Source organism: Biomphalaria glabrata, chromosome 2 (assembly GCF_947242115.1).
Source record: "Biomphalaria glabrata chromosome 2, xgBioGlab47.1, whole genome shotgun sequence".
Lineage (NCBI taxonomy): Eukaryota > Metazoa > Mollusca > Gastropoda > Planorbidae > Biomphalaria > Biomphalaria glabrata.
In genome coordinates this window covers 10663295-10680235 of record NC_074712.1, presented here as the reverse complement: position 1 = coordinate 10680235, position 16941 = coordinate 10663295, and the positions used below count along the sequence as shown (strand labels likewise).

The window sequence follows — 16941 nt, the reverse complement described above, 5'->3', positions numbered from 1 at the left end:
ATTTTAACGTTCTTAATACGCTATGATCCTATCACTTGTCTGGGCCTCTTCGAAAGGGGAAGAAAGAACGGGGTATCCGGGTGATCGCTTTTTAAATGTTATTTTGTTTTTTAAATAAAAGGAACGACATGAAATCGAACTTGTGAGCTAAAGCCTTCTCAGGCAAAGGGAACTAATTCAGCTTATACCACCACTTCAATCAAGTACTATTTCTTTACCTCGTTTGAGATAGCAAACAAAATATTTTTTTTTACCGATAATTAATTAAATAATTGATTTTTTTTTTAAATTGATTCTTGTGTTGTCAGGTAAAAGAAATAATTGTGAGAAATTTCAGCTTGATCAGAGATTGGGTGTGGGAGAAATAACGTGTACAAACTTTTGGCCAGACAGACAGAGTTGAGCTTTGTAAAAAAAATGGATGCCTTATAGTGTGGTTCTGATGATCCCTGGTTCAAACCCTGCCCGCCACCATTCTTAGCCCCCCTGCGGGGGCTTGGGCACAAATGTAACAATCTACAATTCAGTAGGAACATCGGAAACATGTCAAACAAACAAAAGAAATAAACTATAAGATACCAATCAAAGAATTCACTAGATTTACTGTTTCCCAAACTGTGGTCCGCGAACTAATGGAATATTCAACAAGTTCGTCACAAGGTGAATTAATCTCTCTAAAAAAAAACTAAGAAAAGTGTTCCGCTAAATATTCAACAAGTTTTTCACAAGGTGAATCAATCTCTCTAAAAAAAAAAAAAAAAACCTAAGCAAAGTGTTCCGCTAAATATTCAACAAGTTCACCACAAGATGAATTAATCTCTCTAAGAAAAAACGGAAGCAAAGTGTTCCGCTAAATATTCAGATTGTGTGAGGTTAAAGAAATACGTGTGGGAAGTACTTCACTACCTCTACATGTTCAATGTAGCCACTAATTAGTGCACACCCGTGGATGACTTTTCTTCCAATTGGGCGATCATTGTAGCAAAATTAAAATTGAGCTATAGAATTGCAGTAAGAATTACGCCCCCTCTTAGGCTTTCACTAACACATTTTGGAAAACTTTTATATCGCAAATGTAATTATTCATCAAAAAAAATATGTTCTTGTTTAATAACAAATTAAATAAAGTTTTAAAACTAAGAAAGTATTTAAAAAAACAATAATAATATCCTGTTGTTATATCACATATACAGTCAAGGCCCTACAAAACTGACCTCACAGATACCTTCAAGACCCTTAACATCCCTAAGAAGATTCTCGTTGCCAGTCAGAGGGCGGCACTGTTGCAGACCTGCCACATCATCAGAAAATTTCTCAGGGGGCCACTGCAAAGGGGCTACAATGAATTGTGCTTCCATTTAACGAAGCTCGACCCTGGCAGTGCCAGAGAATGAAAATTAATTCATTTCCATAATAATAATACTAAATACAGTAACGTGAAATATTTACAATCTATTAAGTGTAATAGTATCAATTATTTTGAATCAATCATGTAATTAATTAGTAATAGATCTAAACTACCAATAATATATCTGTGCGATTGTTAATATTTGTAGCAATTGTTTCTTGTTTAGCGCAACACTGTATACTCCTAGTTTTCGCAATGCTCCAAAGAGACATTAAGTAAAGCCCCTCCTCAAAGACCTGTCCTGTTGTTAACTGCGTCAGATTGGTTGGAGTGATGGAGAGATCAGACACTAGGAAAGAGCAGCCAGGTCGGTCGCGTTGTTGCAAGGGCGGATCCAGACTATTGACAGAAAGGTTGGTGCAATTTTAGCCTAAGCAGAAACTCCAGTAAAACCTAAACGTGAGTCTGTGTTATATTACTCATTAATAAATGTTTTTGAAAGATTCACTATTTATGCGTGTAAAAACACGACGCAACTCTCACTCGTTAATATTTATTTTTTAGGTATTTCCCCAAAATGGCAGTAGTCTATACATAAAGCACAGGTTGTAGTTATGTTTTTGTAAGATGTTGGACATGTTTCGGATGTTCCTTCAGAGATGAAGATTATTTCCTTCCTAGTCCAAACCTCACGCAGGACGACGAGGGATGGCAGCGGGCAGGGTATGAATCCTGGACCATCGAGAAGTCCTAACGACAGTCCAAATCTAACAACAAAAAGACAACTTTACTCTTTTTATGTCTCCAGATCATCTGCCGTTCTAAACATCAATTATGAGTCAATTATGACAGACCCTGTTGTGATTTCATCATTCTCAAAGACCAAAAAATTGAATGCTCCCTTTCTTTATCATCTTGGTAACATACACACACTCCATGACACGGATCATGTGTGGAGCCCCAACGGTTCAACAGATTAAGGGATAGGTGAAGAGCGCATGCTTCTAACAACACACAACTGAACTCACTACTGAACACACTTTATTACACACTTTTAACTACACACACACTACAACAAGCTAAAAAACAATCAACATAATAACTGAAGAGTAGAAAAAAATAAAACTTGTATTTACAGAAATGTCCTATACTTTTACAAGGCTGATGACTTAAGGAATTAAACTGGCTCAAATTCAAGAATTTAGCTTAAAAATTTTGTTAATGTTTCGAAACAATACAAATAAAACCAGTATGTTTACAAAAATTAATTTAAGGCCCCTTTAGTTATAAAAAAAAATATATGGCATTGGTACAGTGAAAAAAAAAAGTAACAATAATATAAGCTGCTTATTGAGTAAACAAGGTTCACTAGCAATAGGAACTCTTGCCAGGTTGTACTTGTGATTTCTCCTCTTTTGAAATACAGTACAGTGCAATGTCTTTCTAGTTCCCCTCTAACACTGTAGTAGATCTATATTTCAAGTTATAAATGTGGTTTACAAACAACATAAACAAATCCTATGAAAAAAAATGTGTTCCAACAAAAACAATTAAAAAACAATAATCATATTTTTACATGTGTGCAGACTTACTGTGGTGCTAAAAATATTTAAGAAAGACATTTAACCATTATTTTAAAGAACAAATCTGTGGTGTACATCAATATATTTTAAATTACCAGATCAAAGTATAAATTAATATAAATATCTGAATATCAATCATAATTTAAAGAAATTAGTAAAATTTTGATTTAAATATGCATTGCTATAGAGATGATAATAAATACAGGCCCTTTTGACATCCCACTGAAAACAAAACATTGGGTGCAATGAAAAAAAGAAAAGCTTTTATTCTGCATTACAATTTAGCTGCAGTTGCTGTCAGGACAGAAACTATTTCATTTGTTTTATTTTATGTTTCAAGACATTCCATTTAGTAATGAAATTATTACATCCTTGCCCATAGCTCTTGCATGGGATGGCAGAGAGCAGGATACAACATTGGGACAACAGACCAAATACCACATGACTATGGCATCCTAGTTTTTTAGCCACTTAGACAGACTCCCAATCTACTCTGCAAGCACTTAACAGCAGCACCTCAAACAGCCCAAGAGAGTTGACAACACTAATTGTGATAATCCAACAGATGATATCAAAATTAAATATCAATATCACACTACAATGGATCCCTGGACACATTGGCATCATGGGAAATGAAAAGGCAGATAAGCTATCAAAGGCAGGTTCATCTATGGAACAACCAGATAGACCTGTTAACTACCTCACCCTAAGGTCAATGTTAGTCAACAATCACAAAGAGGAGTGGTTCAACCAATGGGCATCAGGAAACACAGGCAGAGCCATGTACAAAGAAATGACTTCGCCTAACAAACAAGACAGTATTAGCTTCCTCCCCCGCAAAGAACAATCTACAATTTTCCAACTAAGAACAGGACACACACCACTATCAAATTACCATCTGAACAAAATAAACTCCACACAACTCCCCATTTGCAGACACCGCACCCACCCCTTTGAAACCGTAAACCATATCCTCTTTGAATGCCCCTCCCAAATCCACCTTAGGCAGACCCTACTTCCACTACAGCCCAACATAACCAACACCCTGTACGGCAGTGCTGAACAACTAAAGAAAACAGCACACTTCTTTTCCTTGGCACAGTCTGCAAAAGAGCTCACAGCTCAGCAGCAATAAAGCTGGCTAGAAGAAGAAGAAGCCACATAGACAACAAACTTTTTTATTTTTCTGTACAATCAGAACTGATATTTGTGTAAGTTTCCCTTTGAAATGAAGATAGCTAGTCCTTCTTCAGAACACCAGAGTGGATGCGGTCAGGATTTGAACCTGGGATCATTGGGACAGTGCTTTTACTGGGACTAGAAGTACTTCTATTCTAAGATATTCAACAAACAGATTGCACAACACAAATTGTCTTTGATATAGATATTCAGAAATTATGTGGCTATTTTGTAATGGAATGGTGTAATATTTGTTGTATTATTTTCTTTCTATGGAATGTCTTTTTTAAGTAAAACATATTTATAATGAAGATTTATGTGTGAATCTAGATTTTCTCTTAGATAGAAATAAAAATAAATTCAATTTAACCTAACCTGTTTATGCACTTGAAAGTATTCTAACACAAGCAGCCTTCTTCTTATAAGATATAGACTTTCCTGTATAAAAAAAAAATGATGTTTATTTCCTATGCGTGCGTGTCCCTAGGTCAATCGTCATGTATGTCAATAACTCTGCCAAGCCTTCCACCCCATGGTATATGGGACTGCTATTATAAACTTGCCATTTCTGTTAACTAAACACAAAAACATGTAGTTTTTTTCCTTGGAAAAAAAAATATTAAAAAATTGATTTCTTGTAATATACAGAGACTTTACTAACGCAATTCTTATACCACAGAGACACAAAAACTATGTCTAAATTTACCCAAAGCAGATGATATTCAAAAAGAAAAAAAAAACTGATTACAAATTCAATATGGATTTACAAACTCTTGTGGAAAAAATGGTTAAGTTACACTTCTAAAAAAAAAAATTAGTTCTGAAATATGACTTAGATTAAAAATGTAAACAGGAGAACATGGTAAAAGGGAGGTAATTCATGCAACAAGAGGTAAAATGTTTCTTGAATATAACATTCTTTTTTTTTTTAAGACTTTTAAATATTGGAATGTTGAAATAAATATATATCAATTATTAAAATGATAATGCTGCTATATATATATATACATAATGAGATTTACATTAAGGAATTCTTAATATATGTATGAGAATGTGAGACAAATGGTTGTAACATATGACCTAATTCAGCTGAATATAGGTCAAATCAATAAACAATACAGATCTATAGATATATTCCATTGCATCATGTAGGCTTGTTTTAAAGTCAGTGCAGCAATAACAATTTTATGTATATACTGTATCAGTTTACATGAAAAGATATCTAGAATCATACTTCTACATAAATGTAAGAATTCATATTGAAATATGTAGATTACTAATATGTAGTTTGTTTTACCCAGAGACAAATGGCTTTGGATTTTTTTTTAAATTAAATTTTATAAATCGATGTACTGCACTTGGAAATACACCATTTCTTTCTACTTAAGGACCAGCACTAGAGAAACTCCACTGATTGGCTTTTTCCAGTATTTGCTTTGCTAACAATTTTTGCAGAATGTAGGAGTTAGGTTAAGGGCTAGTCTTCAGTTTTTATTTCAATAAACAGGAAAACAAATTGGCTGACAGCAGTATAGACATGGGAGATGATACTATTTTATGTGTAACTTTGTCAGTCAGTTCAGGTATCTGAGTATGTAAACTAATACTGTAAAATATCTCACACACACACATATATATATACATACAGTGCTTTTTTGTAAAAAAAAAAAAAAATAGATGCCAGTACTCAGTGATAAATTGCCCAACTTTTAACTTCTAATACATTAATAATAAACATTAAAATTTAAGAAAAGTAATTTTCCCCACACGAAAAAAGGTGCCGGTACACACTGCATTGTCACAAAAAAAGCACCTGTCACAAAAAACAAAAAAAAGCACTATGTATATATATATATAATGCACCTTAAGAGTTACATTAAAATGAAAAATTTATTTCAGTACTTAGAATAAAGATTGCGAAGCACTGGTGCAGAGACACTCAAGCGCTGGGCTGTGAGTAATCAGTAATGTACATGTACCGGTATATACAAATATTTTTTCAGATTTATTTGTATATTTTGTTATCCTTAAACTCAGCTCAATGGCCTTTGAAGTTTGCACTTAAAAGTGATTAACACATGAATGTAAGCTGTCTATCAAGTATTTGTTTTGACAAGAAGACATTCATTTTGTACAAGTAGTGCTGTATTGTTTCGTAAAACAGAGCTGTAAAACTAATTTTCTGCAGGATAGAAAAATCATCATCTTATTATTATTAGCTACCTGACTAAAGCAGGGTGGATTCATTTCATACAACAATATTAATAGCATAAATTCACAGTGGAACAACAAAACATTAGAACCACTGATTTTGTAGTCCTCCATATGTACAGCAAATAAATGACAGTAAATTATTCCAAGAAAGCTTCCAAAGGAAAGAAAACAAAATAGTCCATGGACCAATGAGAGAGTGTCTGTATAACCATAGCTCTGACTATTCTGATTAAATAAAAAAATGTCTGTTATTTTAATTAATGGTATAAGTGTGCTGTTGTTATCAACAAAACTACTGAGTTTTTAGATTCAGATTAAAGTTTCCCTTTCAGATCTTGCGATCTATGGGGCAGATGATGTTAAGGTCATCTGTTTCTATGGCCAACAGTTAACCGCCTTTACTTTCCCCAACTTAAGTCAGGTACCCATTAGAGCTGGGTGGACTCAGGGGCGCCCTAAAAATCCCGAAATTCAAAATCCCAATCTTCACAGAAATTTGAACCCAGGACCCAAGGTTGGGAACCCAAGCGCTTAACCACTCAGCCACTGCACCCCCAAAATATTTAAAAACAAAACTAAATTATCAAATTGATAATCTTATAAATTAAAATGCATAAAAAAATGTTTATTGCCTTGCAATTTCTTATTTTTCTCTTACTTAATATAAACCAACATCGGGACAGAAAATTACTGTAGATACTGATATTTCATAAATTTATAGTTCAATCAAAATTTGTATAAATTAAGACGTAGAAATACCATAGACTTTTATTTTCTCACATTTTCTTTAATTAATATTCCAAAGTAATATTTGTTTCTAGTCTCTATTCAATCAATTGTAAACATAGAATAGAAACAAAAAAAATGTACAAAATTGGATAACAAATATTTACAAGTAATTCCAATTACAAACTAAAATGACAGACTAACAAAATAAATTTTTTTATCATATTTTGCCCATTTTGTTTCTGTTAAAATTTCTCCTAGTCTCAGTCCATAATTTTCATTACTCAATATCAATACATACAAGGTACAAAATTATTTGAAATCAATATACCATTAAACAGTTACATTAAATCAAACACGTAGAAAGAAAGATTTTGTTACACAAATACTGCAAATGAGCAATGTTGATTTCGTTTAACTGAGAATAATGTGGAATGTTCCGTTGTGTTTGTAAGAAGGTCCAAACTAATCAAAGAAACAGCAACACAACAAGGCACTGCATAAAGCTATAATGCAACAAGTCTCTGCAGAGTTGTCATGACTCTTCCGTCTTTCCTCATGCACATAGACCCTGTGGATTTAAAAATAAAATAATGCACAATGACCCTGTGGGTTTAAAAATAAAATAATGGCAATAAGGTAAATAGATTAATAAATTTAAAAAATCCTGTTCCTTATGCTGAAAAAGTCATGTTGGTGGAAATGCAGTGAGATTTTTAAAAAATGTTCTTAAGTCAACTCTCAAGATGTATGTTTCATGGGATTGTGTTATAAAGAGTTTCTGTGTGATGTTTACCCTTCAGAACAATGTTTGGTCATTCAAACACCATGGCAATAATAATAATAATAATACTCTTTATTGTCCGTAAGAAAATTTGTCTTGCAATTTGTGCATTACACCAGACAAAACAGTATAACCAAAATGTACATTCACACAAGACTCACTCATAACTTACATGTGAAAAGTTTATATCAGATTGTTTCTATTTAATGATTTGACAGCCAGGGGAACAAAAGAGTGTTTGTGTCTTTGCTATACAGGAGATACTAGTTTAAAGTATGAGCGCAAACAGAAATACTCTTGAAATGAATACAAAACTTTTATTCTAGAACTTTGAATGACTATAATGATGAACGTACTACATAAATAAACACTACAATTGAATTTCAACATATTTAAAACTGTCACAGAGGCCCTGTCATAATTAAAGCATCTCCATATATAGTCTCTACAATCTACGTCTTAACCTCTTTAAGCTATTTTTGGCACATATGGAAGAATCTAATGTCATCTTAGTTTTAACTTAACTCAAGTTAACATCTTCTAGCTATGCAATTACTCTATGTTCCATATATGTTCTCAAAATACACCAGTGACAGACAAAACAAGTTTATTTTTAAACATATAGCCTTGATGTTTACATTACTTGACAGTCCTACTTAAAATAAAAGATCAAATGATGTTGATATATTTATAATATTTTAATCTTTGAAACATTAGTAACATTTATTTGATTAATATTCGAAAATAGATTTATAACTATGATAAAATGCTTTTTTTTTTTGGCCCTTGAAAAATAAATGAAATGTCTTTGAAACCCCTAGCACACAGTTTGAGAAATGCTGATATAACGAGCCTACAGAGGTACAGAGAAAAAATAAAGTCAACAATTATTGAATATAAATTATCATAACTGCTTTTGTATACAACTCATCTTTCATGATCAAAAGCATGCTCAGTGTTCTGTGATTTTGTGGAGTTTGGGAAGATAGAATATCAGGGAGAAGGTTTCACCGCAGCTTTTAGGGGATAAGCATACACACACAGAAATATATCTCTATTTTACAAAATATTCAACTAATTAATTTTTTAAATTAACAAAATAAAAAAAAATTATTAAAAACAACAGCTAGACTTACACTTGTTGTGGTGGATGGTTTGGCGGATGCTGATGGTGGTACTGACCAGGCTGTCCATATCCAAATGGTTGTTGGTTGTAAGCTCCATAGCCTTGTGGAGGTGGTACAAACCCTGCCGGTGGGGGCGGTCCATATCCAGCTGGTGGGGGCGGCCCATACCCAGCTGGAGGAGGAGCACCGTAGCCTGGGGGTGGGTAAGGGGCACTTTGTCCATACCCTTGAGGTGGTGGATAAGCACTGTCATATGGCGGTGGGGCAGATGCTGGGTGTACTGCGCTCATGATTTCCTGTTCAGAGGCATTGAATAATGAGTCAATATATTTAGTTCAAAAGCAGGCGTTTTATAATAATGAGTCAATATATTTAACATTCTTAGTAGACAAACAGGCCAAAAGCCAGTATGCAGTGATGTCTCTTATACTAACTTATAGTGATTCATAAGTCAAAAGACTCAAAAGTTAATAGTTCTAACAAAAGAAAGTAGACACTAGACCTTAGACATGATTAGATCTAGATTCATTTCTAGAATAACAAAGAATATAGACCCATATAATTATAATTATATATATATATATATATATATATATATATATATATATATATATATATGTATATATATATATATATATATATATATATATATATATATATATATATGTATATAATAGAATAGATCTAGAATAATCTATCTAGATCTAAACTAGACTCCAGATCTATATAATATTTAAAAAAATACATGTGATTATAGATCTAGTCATGGGTGTAATCAGGAATTTTTGTTTGGGTGGGGGGTGGGCGCTGTGAGCTCACCCAGTGGGCTCTGGAGCCCTGGTGCCAAGCTCTACTTCCGGTATTTAAAGCAAAAAAAAAAAAAAAAATACATATTCTGAGGTATCTACAGAGCATCATCCTTCTATTACAAAATTTTAGTTCAAAAACCAAATCTGCAGTTCACTGTGCTTTAATAATGGAGCTCAGCGAATGATAGAAATTTTTAACCCCTCTTGGCTATGCTCATGGAATTAGATGACTGTAGTTTGCTTTAGATTTTCTATCATCAAAACCATCTGTAGGAGGGTTTTAAACTAAAAAATCTCTGGAGGTTCATTTTATAAACAAACTCAAAACCCTCTTAGCTACGCTTATAAAATTGGGAATAGAATATAGAATTGTAGTTTGCTTTAGAATAATGTTAAAGAGGTTTTTTAAACCTCAAAACTCTCTGTTTTAAACTTAAAAACCCTCTGGAAGTAAACACAAAACCCCCTTTGCTATGCTAATAGAATTTGGTGACTGTAGTTTCCTTTAATTTTATATTGAAGAGGCGGTTTATATGTTCCAACCCCGCTTAAGGGGGGTTTTAAACTCGAAACCCCTCTTGGCTACACTCATAGATTCTGGTGACTGGTGTATGTTTTAGCTTTATATTGACAAGGGAGTTTTATCATAAAAATTTTTAGAGGAGGTTCTAAACTCAAAACCCCCTTGGCTACGCTCATGGAATTTGGTGACTGTCGTTTGCATTATTTTTTGTTTTATAGATGGGGGTTTCAACGTCAAAACCTCCTGAAGGGGGATTTTAAAGTCAAACAACCCATAAGCTGCGCTGGGGCAAGTGATGGTTTAACATTAAATCTCACCTAAAATAAACAAAATCAAAGCAAAAAATCAGTCACAAAATTCAAACCAACACCCCTAGCATTTCATTTAACTTATAAATCATAATTAGAAGTCCAAACAAACTTTTTATTACAGTTCATCACTTCATGACCAAAAACCACATGCCAAAAAAAAAAAAAAAACAACAGAAAAATTACTTTTTTTCTTTTGAAAAGGCTGTAACTTTATTTTATATGAATAAAATTTTCAACACAAATGCATGAATTTGTGTTGTTCTTTTTATTATGAGATTAAAGTTAACATAGTTATTATAGTTCTAGATCTAGATCAGTGGTTCCCAAACTTTTTTGGGTCGTAGACCCCTTGACATGTTTTCCGGTATTCGGTAGACCCCCTGCTTAGCTAATATTGCCCGAATGCAATTTTGCTGATTCATGAACTTCTATATGTTTTTTTTTTATTTCTAATCATAATGAAGACTGAAAAAGTAATAACAAAAAGCTGTATGTAAGTTAACCGCAGTGAATGTATGAAACAAAGTCTTTAAAATAGGCAATGTCTCTTTTTCTTCTTAAATTTCATTTCAAATTTAGATCTTCGACATCCAATAACTCAGACAGTGTCAAAAAGAAAAAAAAACATCTTGTCAAACCTTCTGACTTCCATTGTATTTCAGTGTGATAAGGAGCAACTGATGAATGTTCTTGTCATTTTCTCTACATATTTGAGCAAGTAATTGTGTATTTAGCTTCTAATAACTGCGTTGATAACAAATTGAAGATATTCCTGCAATCTAGATCTACTACTTTTTAGTTACTTAGTGTATTAGTAACACCCTGATACACTATCCATAATAGGATTCAACCATGAAAGGTGCTCCATTGTTGCTACTGATTTAATAGTTACAGGGTTTGCTTTTTCTTTGAAATAGTCTTTCAAAACATCAAATATGTGCATTCGACTTTATTGTCAATTATATCGGTTTTCACACAAAGAAATTTTTCTGGAATTTCTTTATCCATAAATAAACGAACATGTGCCAATAAAAAATGCTTCATTACAGGCACTCGTCCGTTTTCGTGGTCACAACTCAGTTCATCAATAGGCCTTTGAACTTTTTGTTGCTTAGAGGAATTGTTTAATAATATCAGATGTAGGTTTGTGTACAAAATAGTTTTTAAAAACTTCAGTGGCTGGCTAAATCATTCCTCTTTTCACCTATTGTTTGATGTTTTCATAATTTCGCAAGATATTTTAAGACACTTGCAAGCCATCATATTTTCCTTAAAATGTGAAAGCAAATATTTTGTTCATTGTAGGTCTTTTCTGAACTTCTTCATCATGGAGTGTTCATTAGTTTTTCAAATCTTATCAGGGCAATATTGTCTCCAACAATCCTCCAGCTTAGGTGGTTTCATAGTGTCATTATATAAAATGTTAAAAATTTTAGAAATTAACACCACTGTCTACTTTTATATTTAGATTCGGCCATGTTAAATATTAGTTATCTGAAGACCAAATTAAGCTATTTAAATGAGGTGTTAAAATTTAAAATATTTTTTTCATTCCAATAATAGAATAAAAATTTAATGGCCTACCTACAATATGACTATAAATAATGAATATTTGTATGATATAATTGTTAATTCCATTAATGTAAGATTGATATTAAACTCAAGACCTTCTTTAATGAGATCCACTCTCGTGGACCCCCATTTGACATTTGCATGTCATTCTTTTTTTTTCACTTTCATAGACCCCTTGGCCTTGGAAGTTCACGTAGACCCCTGGCCTGGGGGCCTTACTTATAGTCTATAGACCACTTTCGGAATCACTGATCTAGATAGTCATTATTATTATAGATTTAGATCTAATTCTAGATTCTCTATAGCACAGTATGAGTAGGTAAATGGGTCTATCAGGTCGAAAATAATGATTTTTTTTTTTTGGCTTGCGCTTAATGATGACAATGATGTCAGATTCTGTAAAACTATTTACTATTTATTACATCCCTGTCTGCTTCTGCCAAATCAGACTGTTTCTGTGTTACTAGTGTATCATCATGATGATCATGTATGACAATCATGAATGACATGAAAAAATGATGAATCAATTATCAATGAATGATAATGAATCTTCAATGTCACACCTACTGAACTGCAGCCACGCAGTGACACACACTTCACACAGCTTTAATTTTAATTTTACTCAATTAGTATTAGACTAGTCACGTCAAGACTCTAAATCTAGATCTAATCGAAATGTAGTCTGGGACTATCTAGATCTTCTTATCTTATATAATAACATATAAGTAATATGTAGACTTACTGTCTGACTCTGGATCTAATTCTAGTGTGTTGTTTAGTAGTGTTTATCTTGTTCACGCACTAGTGATAACTCCGTATTTCCAACAGTGTTGTTTTGCTAAGGATTCCCTTAGTCATGTGACCACTTTTCCGCTGACGTCAAGTTAAAATTATAAATAGCACGATACGTTAAATAAACAGCTGACAAGACACCAAGGTTGTCTAGTGGATACATAAACTGTCTAGATCTGTGTTCATACATTAAGCTTTAAAATATATATTTTTAAATTAACAATAGCTTGGGTAATGCTAGAATTTTTTTTATAACAGGATAAGGATCCTAGATCTAATAGTAATAATAATACCAGCAATAAATAAATTTAAAAAAAAAATTAAATATCCAAACTGGCACATCTGCTAGCTCAGATTTTTTTTCGTACAAATAGAGGCAGCGAAAGTTCATTCCGATAAATAAAATGGTTATTTTATGTTGGCTATGTTACGGTATTGCCACGGGCAATGCTGTATTCCTCATTAATCTTCGGAAGATAAGCCATATTATGTTACGGTGTTCCAATATATTCAGTGCCGTATTCAGGCATGAAAAGGCTTTATGCTAATTAAGATATCTTATAAAAAGTCCAGATTATATGAGCCTGTTTCGGATAACTAATTGAGGAATATGATAAGCGGTCTATTTCACCAATAATATCAAGAAATTAAATTAGCGCAATAAGTAAACATAAGATCAAGTAAAATACACAAAGGAACAAAGCGTCATACGTAGTAGCCTACCTTTATTTAAGAGGAATAATCGTTGATCTTTCGCTGCACACCAGCAAGGGCACTTAGATACCGTACTGTGTCTTCGGTATTATAATTTTTGTGTACTTTTTAGCACTGCGCAGAATCAACTTTTTTAAGCTCTTTCGTTTCAGTATTTACAAAGTATTATAACTATTAAGCTTGCACTCTATAGCTTAAAACTTATAGACCTACTTATAAAACAAATGAGCTGTAATTTAATAAGAAAAGAGCTGAAACAAAGATCACAGCCTCGCATTGAGATATTGCTAAATCATAGCCAAATTCTTTTTTTTTCTTTTAGTTGGCAATTACGTTAAAATTAACGTCCTTGACATTATTTAGTTTATCCTAAAACTTTCTAATAGTAATACGTCAATCTGCCCAGAATACATTATGTCACCTGTTTTGTAATACTACTTATAGAGTCTACTTAATACCAAATCTCGATCTACATTTTCCCTCCTCTCTCATCCCACCTATTTTTTTCCTCGGCGTTTTGAATCCACGTGCTATTAAGGTTAAAGGTCAATTTACTGAATGGGCAGTTCGGTCCGTAGCGTTCGGATCCCATGTGTCTCATTACAAGTGCAAATGTGTTGGAAATGGAACGTAACTTAAACTGGTTTAAACTAGTAGAAACCAGATTTCCGTTTGTTAGCCCATCACTTCGGCCTACTAGTTGTCAAATGCTTATATGGCTCATCAAGTGAAATTGTCTTTGTTGTCAAGTCTTCTTACTTTAAGTCAATCTACCTATTTCAGTGTCAAGCTATGGTATCGGAGGTGGCAGCTTGGGGGAATCTAGATGACCATAGCATGCTAAATAGATTTTGTACACAGTTTGTGATGGGGAGGGGGAAGGAGATATTATATAGAATCAAGAACGAACTTCCATTAAAATAGGACTCTAGTTTAGACATGAATCCTTACATCATTTGTCCCATGAATCTTTAGATCTGGACAAGATTGCCTAGGCCTAGCATCGCTACTTTACAAATATCCAATATACTTTAAGTTATTCTGAGACTTAACGTTAAGTCAACATTGATCGAAGGAGTAGCGCAAATATAGACATCACACAGTTGGAGCGGAAACGTTGAAGAGTATTCATGTCTCTCTCTCTCTCTCTCTCTGACTGTTTATGGCTTGAATTACCTCCCCCCCCCCCCCCAATTCACGGACTCCTTCAGCCACGAAGAAATAATGAGATGAAAAAAAAAAAAAACTGGGCATTAGCTATGGTCGGGGCAATGTCGGCCACACAGCAATCTCGCCTCTTCAAGCAGCAGACGTGTCCAGTCAACATGTACATTAGTGCACCGGAAGACGTTTCCAAACGTTTACTGCTTTTTTTTTATGCGCATCTCAGATCTACGTCTGCTCATCTGAACTAACTTGAATTGACACTGAAAACGACGAGGAAGAAAAAAAAAAAAAGCACACTATCCTAAATCAATATAATCCTAAAAATAGATTGCATATTTCTAGAAGGCAAATAGTGTTGTTATATGGTGACCGAGCCTCGCTCGGTTGAATGATTTTTCAAGGAAAGTTAATATAGACTAGACCCGTACTCATTTTGTAAACATTTTGTAATGACGAAATCTTATAAAACACACACGTTAGTTCAAAAATGAAGATGATTACGTCCTACGCGTCATGCATCTAGTCATGCAAGTTATACCAATGACTTAAATTCTGCCAAGTCATTGGTTTTCCTGGCTGGCTCAGGCAACCCATTTCATGCTCTAATAGCACTAGGGAAGAAGGAGTATTTGTACAAATTTGACCTAGCATATGGAACAAGAAATGGGCCTTTATCTTTGTGTGAGGACACCACTTCAATACCGAAATAAATGGCTTATATGTTCTGTTAGCTCTAAATGTCATTGTACAAGGTAATTTAAATATTTAAAAGATGTAAGTGCCCCTATAGTCTAGAAAAACCTTTGCTCAAGATGGGTCGTTTTCCATTGCATCTTTTGCGTAAAACGATTGGCCTATTATTTGCGTGGAAGAAAGTCTGTGCAGTACGTCTCAAATTGTTACGTTCTGACATGTAATATATTAAAGCATGAAATCTAGGAACATTGAAACACAATTTTGTTTTAGCATTATTCATTATTACTTTTTGGAAAACCTTCTTAGCTTCACGTAATATCAAGTGATGCTAAATCTCTAAGTTACAGACTAAAGCATGGTGTTTGTGACAAAGCCAAAGGTTACACTTTTCCCTGATCCACTTGGAAATCATTGCTTAAAATTTTGTGTTCGAAATAAAGGTTTCACCAAATCCATTTTCAGAAATATAAGTCGTTGAATTAAAATCTAAATCTAAATGTGAAATTTATTTTAAAGTTTGGATTTATAGTGTAATAATTCAGTATCAAATGAAAGTACTACACTGCATAATTTTGGAGTACATCTGGACTAAATCTATAGTCTACTGAAGTTCAATGATATCATTATCTTAGTAAAATAGATTTTCTTTCTATATAAGCGGCAGAGGTGGAATATGTGTTAATAGTGCGATTAAAGCTGCAAGGTGTTTCACTGGAATAATAATAATTTAAAAAAAAAGAGTGTAAAGCTAAAAGAGGAACATGATTTAAGATAGGGGGGGGGGGTGTGAGAGCGGTGCAAAAAATCATTGTTAAAATATAATTAAAACTTTGTAAATACAAAAGTGTACAAAAATCAACATTTTCGACTAATCCAACTGTTGTTTTTAAAGATTCATTAGTGAATAATGAGTAACTACACCCAAGCTCAATACGTTATATAGACTAAATATGGGTTGTTTTTGAGTCTGAAGATTACAGCTGCGTCCTACATATTTTGCCACATTCAGCGCAGACAAAACCGTTGTCAGCCTCTGGTCGATGTAGATTCTCTCTTCGCCGTCTGCGTCTGTCCTCGGCAGTAGATTTTCTTTTGGTTTCGAATGTGTTTCCCGCTGCCGTTGTAAGTGATCTCCAGGTGTTTCGTTCCGACGCCGCCTGCAACCAGATGTTTTTCTCTATGTCAGTTAAAGCAAATTGGTGCCTAGGCTCAGCTGGTTTTTAAAGTGTTTCTTGCACCTTTCAGCTTACAAAAAAAAAAAAAAAAATGACTGCTTCTAGCTTACGTTTGTCCCGCATGAGGGATGCGTGCCCTGCCCAGTGTAACTTTCGAACTATAAGCAGTCTCTCTATAATACTGACCATATTGTGATTCGCAAGAACAATGTTGTTGTTTT

General features: G+C 33.6%; 1 long non-coding RNA gene across 1 annotated transcript; it reads right to left on the bottom strand.

Annotated features, from left to right (window-relative positions):
* Positions 1–2458: 2458 nt before the first annotated feature.
* Positions 2459–13073, bottom strand: LOC106060803 (uncharacterized). Its single transcript, XR_008776415.1, has 3 exons — positions 12919–13073; positions 8971–9257; positions 2459–7621 (listed from the first exon to the last, which is right to left on the bottom strand). It is a non-coding gene; the product is annotated as an uncharacterized LOC106060803 (long non-coding RNA).
* Positions 13074–16941: the final 3868 nt, after the last annotated feature.